Genomic DNA, 12,521 nt, shown 5'->3' with positions numbered 1-12,521 from the left:
TTTGGGCAATACATAACGCACTTTCAAAGCCCCAGAATATTCTCCAAAGCGAAGGACCCGACAGAGGCAATGCAGCTGTTTTGGTTGCTGTGGGCAAACACCTATGTAAAATAATCTAAACAAAAAGGTGTTTATTTTGGTTCCTGAGTCAGTGAATACAGTTCATCATGATGGGGAAGACAGGGCTGTGGTTCAGGGGCAGGAGTGTGAGCTGGTCACATAGTGGTGGATGACAAGGGAGCACATTCACATCTGGGAACCAAGTGTTCATACACATGAGCACACACCGACATTTCACAGTCAAAGCATCACAGCAACTTCGAGTCTTCCCGATAATTTATAGATTCTACTCCATCTTTTGTTAGAAAAAGTCTCTCTTCCCTCCTTCCTCCCCCATGTCTACTCCAAGGTTAAGCCCAAGCTAAGGAAAGAGAAGGCTCAACGGACGCTGAGCTTCTTAAGATGTCCCCAAAGGGACACATTTTCTCTTAGCAGATAGAAGAGATCTGAAGAAGAAAGAATGAATGGGCAATAAACATGCAGCGCAGCCCCTGGGAAGCCTTGCCAGGGAATACCTTGAGCCATACACATGTTGTTTCTTGGGACATGGAGCTTTGAACTTCTCTGGGAGTACTTGTCCTTCCTCTGTCTGCCTCACGCACTCCATGGTTTCTCTTGGTCACAGATGCTGGCGATGGGAAGCTAGAGAAACAGCTGCTTCTGCATCTGCATCCCTACAGACTCCTCCACACGTCCAATCATCACCAACCTCACCACAAGGAAGTAGCTCACAGAGACTTGGTAGAAATGTTCTCCCTGACGATGGGTACCAGAGCCATCACATGTTCTTACCCAGGTGGAAGTCTTCTGCACTTGATGGGAGGTAATGTCCTGTGCTCTCTCCTACTTCTGTCTGTTCATTTTGGTGAATTGTACAGAAACAGAGCTTGATTTCATTGCTGGGGACTCTGCCTCGCTGAGCTGTCCTTCTTACCCTCCACAGTCCACTCCTCACTCCTCTTCCTCAGGAAGCTCTTCCTAGAACTGGAAGATCCTCATCAGTGCCAAGATCCCAGTAGAAATGTTCTCCCTGACGATGGGTACCAGAGCCATCACATGTTCTTACCCAGGTGGAAGTCTTCTGCACTTGATGGGAGGTAATGTCCTGTGCTGTCTCCCACTTCTGTCTGTTCATCTTGGTGAATTGTACAGAAACAGAGCTTGTTTTCATTTCTGGGGACTCTGCCTCGCTGAGCTGTCCTTCTTACCCTCCACACTCCACTCCTCACACTTCTTCCTCAGGAAGCTCTTCCTAGAACTGGAAGATCCTCATTAGTGCCAAGATCCCTGGTTTAAGGACCACTGATCTTTCTAACAGCCCAGAAGAGACAGGAAGGCATTGCACACACCTAGCACCAGATCCCACCAACCTCATGCAGATTTCCCTGTGGGGACAGCCATCCTGACCCCTCTAGGTTTCCCAGCCTCTTGAGCTGTATTTCAGTTATAAGAAATTCTCCTCGGATTACTTCCTTGGCCATATTTCATATTTTTCTAACATTTTATATAATTTGCTAATGCCTAATTCATGCTTTAAGTAGCTTCAGATGTTGGCTTTAGTTCTGAATGATATTTTTTTTTCACTTTTATTTATTTTGGCATCTTTTAATATAGATAATTTTAATTCAACACAATATCATAGAAAATAGAGTGAATGCACCCCATGTTCCTCTATCAGTCCATGATTTACATTTGTAGTCTTACCTTGAATGTATCTTTACTATGATTTTTTTCCATAGCTCCCCTTCTATAAACTGCTGAACTAACCCGACCACTCGCTTACTGGCTGTGACACACCTACAGGTGGTGGGTGGTGGGATAGTGTTCTTGTTCTGCCTCTCCCAAGATTTCTTCTTAATATCTGTAACATTGAAAGTTACATCATCCCTTACTTTTGCCAGTTTCTTTATGCATCACTTCCTCTTCCGTAACATACTTTATCATTGGGATCTTTCCTTCAGCGTCTTCTCGTGTACTTCCTACAGCCATTAGCAAAAAGAAATACGAGCAGTGTATTTTCTGAATCTTGTTCTTACAAACGATCGTTTATTTGTTTGGACTTAGAATTCTTGGTTTGCATTTATGACCCTTTCACCTGTTCCACTGTACTTTCCTGCCGTTTATTTTCTAGCATGCCATATGCTTAGCATATTGCTTCTTTATAGTGCGTACACTGTGAGTTGCATGAAGACTGAGTCTTACAAATGTTGTTCACTCATGAACTGAAGAGTATTGTGCTGTGAGAGGAGCCAGAATTCATTGGATTTGGGTTTTTGCCTTGGGATCCCCAAAGAGCAAAGAAATCATCATGAGAGTGAAAGCACTAAACACCTCCCATGCCCAAAGAGTAGTTTGACATTCCCCTTTTCACTTGGCCCTGCGACCTATAGTTGTGGAGAGGCCAAAAACAGCATGGTCACTGGGAAACTAAAACCCCCAAAGGTTAAGAGAAGAAACAGACTCCTTTCTTCAATACAAGAGACAAAAACTGATCTGGACAGGAGTGAAGCTTTCATCCTAAATAAAATTCTGAGTTTGATCTTTAGAACTGCCCTGCATTGAACATATTGAAAATCTGAACAAAGGCCTGAAGAGATGGCTCAGCGGTTAAGGGCACTGGCTATTCTTGCAGAAGACCCAGGTTCAAATCCCAGCACCTACATGGATGCTAAAAACTGTCTGTAACGCTAGTTCTAGGGGATCGAACACCTTTTTCTGTCCTCTGCGGACATTGCACAACACAGTTGCACTTGCATACATATACACAGTACACATAAAAATAAAGCAAAAATTCTTTTTAAGAAAATCTGGATGGTTTGGACACTAGAAATAACTGGAAGAGTATTTAATTACCTAAGTTGATTTGAAAAAACATCACAGAAGCTGCCACAGATTTCATCCAAATCCATTAAGGACTTGAAGGCGCAGCTTCCTGACTCTGTTCCACTAGATAGGTTTGCTTTACAGATTGGGTATTGGCATATTAAAATCACTCATTTTTCTCACTGATGAAACTTTGCCTCCTGGGAAAGTTCCAAATCCTTTAATGTGAAGATGTGAGGGACTGTTTCTTCCATTATGATTAGTTCAAGTCCAGGGTCATTATTCAATAGTCCTTATTTTCTAGCACATGACAAAGTATACAACATGTTAATAAATGCTTGATAAGCCCCATGGGAGGCAGGAAGGGCAAACTGCTTATTATGAAGTATGTAACAATAAAAATTAGGTAAGTAAATGGGTCCATGTTGACAGTGTAAAGCCCCATTCACTTTTCCTGAACGAGTCAGTGATTGCCGCATGTACACGGCTAAGAGGAAGCACATCTCCTCGTCTCCGTCCTTGACTGAGGTAACAGATAGACGTGCTAATATGTACTTTATTTAAAATGGAAACTACAACTTTGTGTATTCATTTACTCTATGGCAACAAAGCGTATTTGCACATGTGTCCCTGTATCTGGCTTTGTTTTGGTTTTAGGTGATCTTTGTTTTTGTACTACATATTGAGTCTATAATCTATAGTGTACTTCTACAATCTAGTCTATAATCTATTTTATCAGTTCAACAGAGTAAGCCAAATCTCCAACCATTCCTGTTTGCTTTATCAGTAACTTATTCAGCCACTGAATTGGGGATCTGAGAGAGAGAGAGAGATCGAGAGAGATCGAGATAGAGATCGAGATCCAGAGAGATCAAAATGGCAAGCATGTACTTGCCCCCATAAACACTAACCCTCTTCTGCCGCCTCCACTGCAGGGGCTGGGATGGGCTGTACAGGCACACCTCCAACCTCCAGCTGTCACTTCCGTACACAAGCCACTTAAGAAGGCTTTTGAATTTCAAGTGTTAAAGCAGAAGTCCTGGAGGCATCTGAGAGCCTCTCATGCTTCAGAGCCCTTTGTGTGGTTTGGAGACTTGCCCTTGGATACACAGCACCACTGCTATTAGCTCTTCTCTGAAGGCATCCGGTCCTTGTATCTCAAAGTGAGGAGAGTATAACTGTTTACCTGAAGTTAGTCTAACTTGAACCCCTTGCCAATCCTCTGGGAATCATATTAAATGCCTAACTTGGGTGAAATTGAGATTTTTTTCAGGACCACAAAAGTAAGGCTACTTTAGAGAACCTAGGTAGCTAGGCAGCCTTTCCTTGGATGGGCTGTACAGGCACACCTCCAACCTCCAGCTGTCACTTCCGTACACAAGCCACTTAAGAAGGCTTTTGAATTTCAAGTGTTAAAGCAGAAGTCCTGGAGGCATCTGAGAGCCTCTCATGCTTCAGAGCCCTTTGTGTGGTTTGGAGACTTGCCCTTGGATACACAGCACCACTGCTATTAGCTCTTCTCTGAAGGCATCCGGTCCTTGTATCTCAAAATGAGGAGAGTATAACTGTTTACCTGAAGTTAGTCTATCTTGAACCCCTTGCCAATCCTCTGGGAATCCTATTAAATGCCCAACGGGTGAAACTGAGATTTTTTTCAGGACCACAAAAGTAAGGCTACTTTAGAGAACCTAGGTAGCTAGGCAGCCTTTCCTTTGTAAATTCCTAACAGATCGTTAAGATAATTTGCTTTGAATTTGGTTCAGATCCATCCATTTGACCTTGAGTTGCTTCATATTAGTACAATAGAGAAGCTAAAAGATGCTTACTACATAGATGGTTTTTCAAACCACAGAGAGCTATTTATCCCTGTGATTCTGAATCCCCACTGATAAAACTGAAATGAAACTAATAAAATCCATGACAGAATGGTGGGCAATTTTCCTATTTTCAGCTCCATAGGTGGTCCGATGTTTGTTTATGCATAGCTCCACTCCCAAGAGAAAGGTAATTTCCTTCATATCTGAACTTGTGTCTAAGCCCACCTTTCCTGGTGAATATACAGAAAATTGCCAGCTCCTCCCTTTCATTGTCTTTGTTTTTCTTCTTTTCTTGTCCTTTGTAGACACAGCTCTTAAAATATTCACCTTTGAAAACTGTCTGTTTTTTTTCCAGCCCTGTTGGAAGCTGTTCTTTATATGAAAACAGAGCCATTCCTGTTGATTTGATTTTTAATACTTTCTTTAGCATTGTGATTGGGAGTAAATACCTATGAGAAATGGTAATAAACATACATCACCAAAACAACAACAACCAGGCACAATATAATGAAACCTGTCTAAGACTTAGATGCACAAGCTCCATAAATTCTTAGGTTTTCAAGGTACAAGATGTACAGTATCTGGAGGCAGAAGGTGAAGCATCAGGAGTCCAGGGCCAATCTGTGCTCAAACAAAGATAGAGCATTGAATGAAACCTAAAGTCCCTTGATCAGACACCAGCAATGCCATCCTTCCCAACTTCCCACCTACCACTGGGAAGGCTTTACTAATAATCACAAGCTGGCAGAACGTGAGTGACAAGCCTCTCAAGACATCACTACTTCCTGCACATGTACCTTATAACCATGTAAAATGCTTTTGTATTTTTAATTCATTTTTGTGGTGCTCATCCATCAGTTTTCTTACCCCACGGGCATTTAATAAGTACTCACCCTAGATTTAGATTTTAATGTATTAATCTGTGCCATACTTGGAAGTGATATATACAAACATGTACATAAACACATATGTGTGCAATATGTATATATAAACAAAACATTTCATATACATCTACATATGTGCATTTATATGACCTTTCTCTGAAACTTACTCTGACAACACTTTTTCCTTAGTAGCAAACTCTCCTAGAATTCTGGATGTTTTCATCTTAATTAAGAGTTTCTACATACAGGCCATGGCCAAGAATTTCTAGCAAGCTGTAGCTTTTTCATTGGAGATGAGACCATCCTAAATCATGCATCATTGTGGCTTCTGTTTTATGTATGTAATGAAATATATGCAAATATATGTAATGCTGCATATGTTGTTATATTAAAAACAAATATACATGTATACTTATTTGTATGTAACTATATCATAAAGTTGCAAGTTTATTCTGAGGTATGAAAGGATTTGCTAGGTGAAATGGTTACAGGTTCACTGATTGCAAACCCATTAAGATTAATCTCTCTACGTAATATGCCCATGTATTATAGTTATAGAAATGTGTTTTCATGTGCGTAAAATAGCAGGAAACCAAAACTTGAGTCGGTAAATGAAATCTAGCTGCATTAGGACCTCCTGCTGTGCCCAATTTATAATTCCCTGGGATGACAGAATTTCAGTGTTTTGTTTTTATTCTTTGGGGCATCTAAAGATAATATCAGGTTCCAATTGGAAATGAATTTGACTGTAAATATTCTTGCCATTGCATCAAAAACCAGCTCACTCCTCAAAGAGAATAAGAAATAGTTCACACTGGGGTCAAATATGAGTGACCATGACCCCAGAACACAGATTAGCTTACCCCAAGTATCGTGTTCAAATGTGGCAAGAGTACAAAGTTTTAATAGTTATAGAACAAAAAACATTGCAAACCAAAGCAGGTTTCAGATATGATAGTGAAGGTCACAACCAGGCAGGGTAATCTCTGCTCTGGGCCCCTGATGCCATTTGATAACATTTTATGCCAAATACAGAGGCAGGAGTGGGGGACTAAATCCCTAATAAACAAAGGAGTCATTAGTGAAAACTAAAGATGGCGCACTTCCTGCTTCTTCCTGGTCTGAGACAAAGGCCTGGTGGGCTCCTTTTCCAGCTGACTGGTGCTAGGCAAGACCTGGCAGCCTGGAGCTGTGACAATGGGCCTTCTCTTCTTCAAGGTGAGCAATCCAAACCCAGGGGAGGGAGACCTGCCCACACCAGCATAAAACACGTAAAGGCCCAAGCCCTGCTGGCGGTAGTTGGATTTCTCAGCTTCTGAGCTCCCTCTCCACTTGTGAAGAACTTTTCTCTCTGGGTGCATGCGTGGATGTATGGTGGGTATTGTTCAGCTTTTCTAAAGCCTGTGGACGTCTTGCTCTCGGCTATGTCTGAGATTTTTCCTGCCTTTCAATTCTTTAATTGGCAGAGGGAAAAAAAACCCAACCATAACTCCTAGAGAGTGATCAACCAAGAAGCCTAGCACCATACAATCCCGGAATAAATGGCTATTTAGGGGGCGAAGTTAGCTCAAGACAATTTGAATCTGGACCTGCAACATTCCAACCCTCCACAACCATTTATATTGTAATCAGTCTGTCTTGGAGAATTTCTAAATTAGGTGAAGGTTTTTTTTTTCTGGGAATTTCAGGTCACAGCATCTCTCCATTTATCTATTTATTTATTATTTATTTTGTTTGAGAATTGCATACACACATATAACGTGTTTTGCTAAAATCCACCCCCACTCATTCTCCTTCAACTCCTTCCATAACTCCTCACTTTTCCCTTCCAACTTCACATGGTTTTTAAAACCCAAGTCCACTTAGTGCGGTCAACATATGCATGAGTGTAGGACCATCTACCGGAGTGTGCGTAGTGTCTCAGGATGACATCGTGGAAAAACACTGACTCTCCTTCCAACAGCCATCAATTTCCAACAGCTTCTTAGCTAGGTGTGGGAGTACATTAGCCCATCCCCTGTTCACGCTGGGATTTTTGGCATGCAATCGTGGCCACTTTGAGTTCATCTTACAATGGTCCTATGATGTCCAGAAAACATTGTTTTGCTTCAGAGATATTTCTGGCTCTTGGAATTTTTCTGTCCTCTCTTGTGCAACGATCTGAGCTTAGGGAGGAAGGGTGTGATATAGATACCTCATTTAGGGCTGTGCACTGTGGAAGGCTTAGCTTTATTTCTTATTATTTGAAGAGTAGTTGACTAGAAGAGTGTGTGTGTAAATCTGTAGCAATGTCTTTTAAAAATACTCAGCATTCGTTTAGAAGTATTTATCTTTATTTTTTAAATTTATTTTTATTGATTCCAGAATTTCACACAGTGTAATTTGATCCTATTCAGAAGGCTTCTCCCCCTACACCCCTTCCCATCACCGCATCACCCTTCCCCCCCTTCCGTTTCTTTTTAAAATTTTCATTTATTTTTAAATTTAACTTTCTGAGAGTTTCATACATGAGTATGTATTTGCATTATTTCCACCACACTGCCAGTCCCTGCAACTCCCTCACAATTTCTTGACCTCTTCTTTTATTATTGTTCGCATATACACACATATATTTATTTCATATACACTTTTGAAGTTTTATGTGTATGAGTGTATTGCCTGCATGTGTGTGAGCGCACCCATGTCATGCAATGTCTGAGGAGGCCAGTAAAGGACATTGAATCCCCTGGAACTGGAGTTACAAATGTGGGTGCTGGGAATCAAACCTGGGTACTCTACAAGAACAGCCAGTGCTCTTAACCACTGAGCAATCTCTCTGGGTCCACATATATGAGTTTATAAATACACACACACACACACACACACACACACATTTCACTGAGTCTATTTAGTGGTACTCATGTGTAACTGGGGTTAGGACTACCCATTTGGAATTACTCTTCAGGGAGCTAGTCCTCGGAGAAAACCGATTCTCTTTCCCTCCCTGATTTCCCTTTCCATTGATTGCCTGTAGCTCTTTGCCTTGAGGTGGGAGCATGTAAATTTTTCCCTTATACCTTGGTATGCCGACTGTTTTTATCATCATCCAGATCTTGTTAGACCACAGGACTGGAGATCTCATTGCCTCAGTTTCCCTATCATGTGTAGAACACATCCACTAGCAGCAGGTCTCTTGCTCCTCTGGCTCTTGCAAACTTTCCACCCCCTCCTCTGTGATGTTCCCTGAACTTTAGAAGCAGAGGCTGTATCTTACACGTACCACTTAGGGTTGGGCACCTCACAGTGACTTATTCTTTGCATTTTTTGGCCAGTTGCAGAACTTGGTAATAGTCTTCATCTGTTGCAGAAAGAGGCTTCTTTGATGAGTAGTAAGTGGTACACTTGTCTATAAATATAAGGACACGTACTTAGAATTTATTTAGTCAGAAGTTACATTGGTCTAGGAAAGTGACAGAAGTAGATTCTTCTCCAACCATGTGGACTTGATTATGTTTAAACTTTTGTTTTCTAATGCCTGTCAATTCCATTCTATAGCCTCCCTGAGTCTATATCCTGAAGTCTGGTCAACATACCAGGCATCATATTAGTAAGAGAAATTGACTGTCCCTCTCCAAGCTTTCATCAAATACCAGTAGATCCTCAACCAGGGCTGTGGTTCCTGCCCACCTCTCCATTCATAATGGGTCCCTCTGGCTTGGTTTGCATGTCTTATGCAAGCTCTCATAAACACTGTAGGGTCATATGTGCAACTGCCCTGTAGCATCCAGACAACAGTTTTCTTGTATTCATCCACCACCTCTGGTTCTTACAATCCTTCTGCTGTCTCTTCTGCAGTTATCCCTGGGCCTTGGGAGGAGAAAGTGGGAACTATGACTGTCATTCTGGTAAACATAAACAATATTTAACGGATGCACAATGACTTGTTGCCTCACCCATATATTACTGCAGCTCTCCCCAGAAAAGGATCTCCTATCCTTACTTAAATGCCTGACTTCCACGTAGGAAAAAAAAAAAAAAAAAAACTTCCCTTGACTGAATGTGTTATATTTTCAGAAACCATCCATTCAGCATGTAGCAATGTACCTTGTACACAGTGGGTGTCCCAGTGTTGGTGAGGAAATAGCTGTATCCACAGCTTAGGGATCAAGGCTTCCTCTGTGGACCCTTCTGCTGGGCTCCCATGTGGGCTGTGAAGAAAAGCCTCCCGGGTTCCTCAAAGCTGACCGTTATACCCAGACACGCTGTAATGTGGGAATTACTGCCTTCATTTGTTTATTTGTTTGCTGTCTTTAGGTAGATGCAGTGGCAGTGCATGGGCTTTTATTATTTTTATGAAATATTATTACTGTCTATAAAATAGATGCCAGTTCTTTTTTTGCTGTTGTTATTAGCAAGCTATATAAAGTAAAACATCCTAGGAACACTGAACAACATTTAGAAATTGAAAAGTCAGTTTCAATGGCTTATCTAAATTTTGCTGTGAGTTCTAAAGAGGAGTTAAAATATTTGAGTAGTCCTCAATAGGCCTTAACACAAATGACACAATGCATAAAACCCAGTGGGGGTCTATGGGAGGGTGCCAGTTGGGAAGGGGTTATAAAGATGTTCTGTATGAAATGCACAAAAATGCAATAAAAATATACAAATACACACACACACACACACACACACAAGTAGAGTAGTCCTTATCAAGTCTGCTGATGTAAACACATAGCTGTCACCTCAGAGGGGTGGAAAATTTGCTCTGGAGCCAAATATGAGTGACCATGGCCTGGGAACAAAGATGTAGGTTGCCGCAAATTCCATACTGCAATGTAGTAACAATTTGATAAGTTTTATGGTAACAACAAAGAAAGTCATAAGTCAAAGTGTTTTTCAAATCCATTGTTGGAAACAATATGCATGTGGTTAGAGCAAAATGAGGGAGGATCTCAGCTTCAGACCTCAGATGCTATCTGATGGCATCCTTAGGCTTTTGACTGGTGGGAGCTAGGTATTTATACATTCCAAAGGATTTACCTAATGGTCACAATGATTAAATTCACATACAAAATTAGGAAATAAATGGCTATTAAAGGAGCTAAAGATGGCCCAAGATAATTTGGCCCTGGACCTATAACATTCCAAACTCTCCACAACCATGAAAGCTCTAACCAGTTTATCAGGCTTGCAGAAGTTTTCCTGTAAGGTTCTGTTCTTTCCAAGAACATTCCTTCACACAGGAAAGGCCTGTTTCTACATGCTTGAGATTAGCTCTACAACCCTTTCAGGTAGGTCCTAATAATGTCAGAGTCCAGGCCTGAGTGACCCTCCCCCAGTGCAGTCAGGCCTCACAAGCCAGGCCCTGAGGGCCTCTCTAAAACAGGAATTGAGTCAGCAGCTGCTGCCCAGGCTATGAGGAGACAGTTTCAATATAGTCTGTTTCCCCCAGATAAGTTTAGAAGATAAATAGGCCCCTGAACCCAATACCCGATTGCTTCAGGAGCTGCCTCAGCACTAGCTGCATTCCCCTGATAAGTTTCACAGCGTGTAGACTCCTGCTTCCCGTGAAACTATTTGAATTATCTCTCCCAACTTCCACATTTCCTAACCCCCTATAAAAGCCTCCACCCAACAACCCAGAGATCGGCAGCCGTTCCTTGCTCCTGAGTTGGGGGTTGCACCCTGCAATTTCCAAATGCAATAAACTCTGCTTTGCCAGTCCTTCTGTGTATCTGGGCACTTCTTTCCCAATTTATCTAAAAATTATAATTCCTACTTTATGGATGACCAACTATCAGAGTTAAGTGGGATACCCTGGGTGACACCAGTTAGTAAGTTTCAGGACCAGGATCTGAACTTCATCTCATGCCCTTAAACCTATATCATTATAGTATATCTTATCTAAATATCTCAAAAGAATAAAAATGCATACATCTCAATTACATTATACTTCAGGCTACTCCCTGGAGTGACACCCCTTTTAATGTAACTTTCTGCTTTCTCTTGCTGTAAAGGGTTGAGGTTTCCAAGAGCTCTACAGTTGCTAGAACTTAAAAATCTCCTATATTCTACAAGTTATCAAGGTAATTGCTAGCTCTGCCTGACACACTGCTTATGTGGTAGTTTGGATTAGGAAATTAAAATGTTAACTGGTCCTCAAGTTCCACTCATGCCCCACCAGAATTTCAGCCTGAAAATTTCAAAATCCCTCGGCATCCATGTTACTCACTTTCTCCCTCCTGGTTGACAACTTTTCTGCTGTTCTAAAGAGACTGCTTATTTCTTATTTTGCAAAGTTACAGTATATAAATCCACTTCAGTTTTAACTCCAGACCACTCCACTGAAAAGAAGAGTGGAACAATTCAAATGTTTGGTTCTATGTATTTGTTCTTAAGAATCTCCTCACTCTTGACTAGGCAAACTAAGAAGCATTTCTTCATGTGTAGAGGCGTAAAAGCACACGAGAGGTGCCCTTCAGCAGTGGTGAGCTATTGTTTATAAAAACAGAACCAGGTGCTCTGGGTGTAGGTCAATGGTAAAGCACTTGTCTTGTATGTATAAGTCCTTGACTTGATCCCCAGCACCACAGATATGTAAGAAATACCATAATCTAAATATCTCCAAAAGATAACAAATCCACACTAATTTTTTCTGTCTCCACACCTCCACATTCTCATCAGAAATGCCAAGATCAAAAGCAGGTGTGTCTCACTGCTGTTTGTGCATAAGAGTAAGGCTGAATAGAAAAACTATTCTTGTATGAAAGTGGTCTGATATGAAACCACAGAAATTTCAGCTGAACTCTGAAGATTTGCATGAAAGACTTGAGCACCTCTGTGCTTTGTCCTAGATGAGTTTGGCAATCTGGGTGACTACACTTTCTGTAATCTACTCAGTATTTTATTTTGCAAGTTCACACCTGGACTTCTAGTATCCCGTACTATCATTTTAAAC

This window comes from Nannospalax galili, unplaced genomic scaffold (genome assembly GCF_000622305.1).
Source record: "Nannospalax galili isolate Female #2095 unplaced genomic scaffold, S.galili_v1.0 scaffold927, whole genome shotgun sequence".
In the NCBI taxonomy this organism is placed as follows: Eukaryota; Metazoa; Chordata; class Mammalia; order Rodentia; family Spalacidae; genus Nannospalax; species Nannospalax galili.
The sequence above is the reverse complement of the archived record's forward strand: the minus strand, read 5'-3'. Positions refer to the sequence as shown.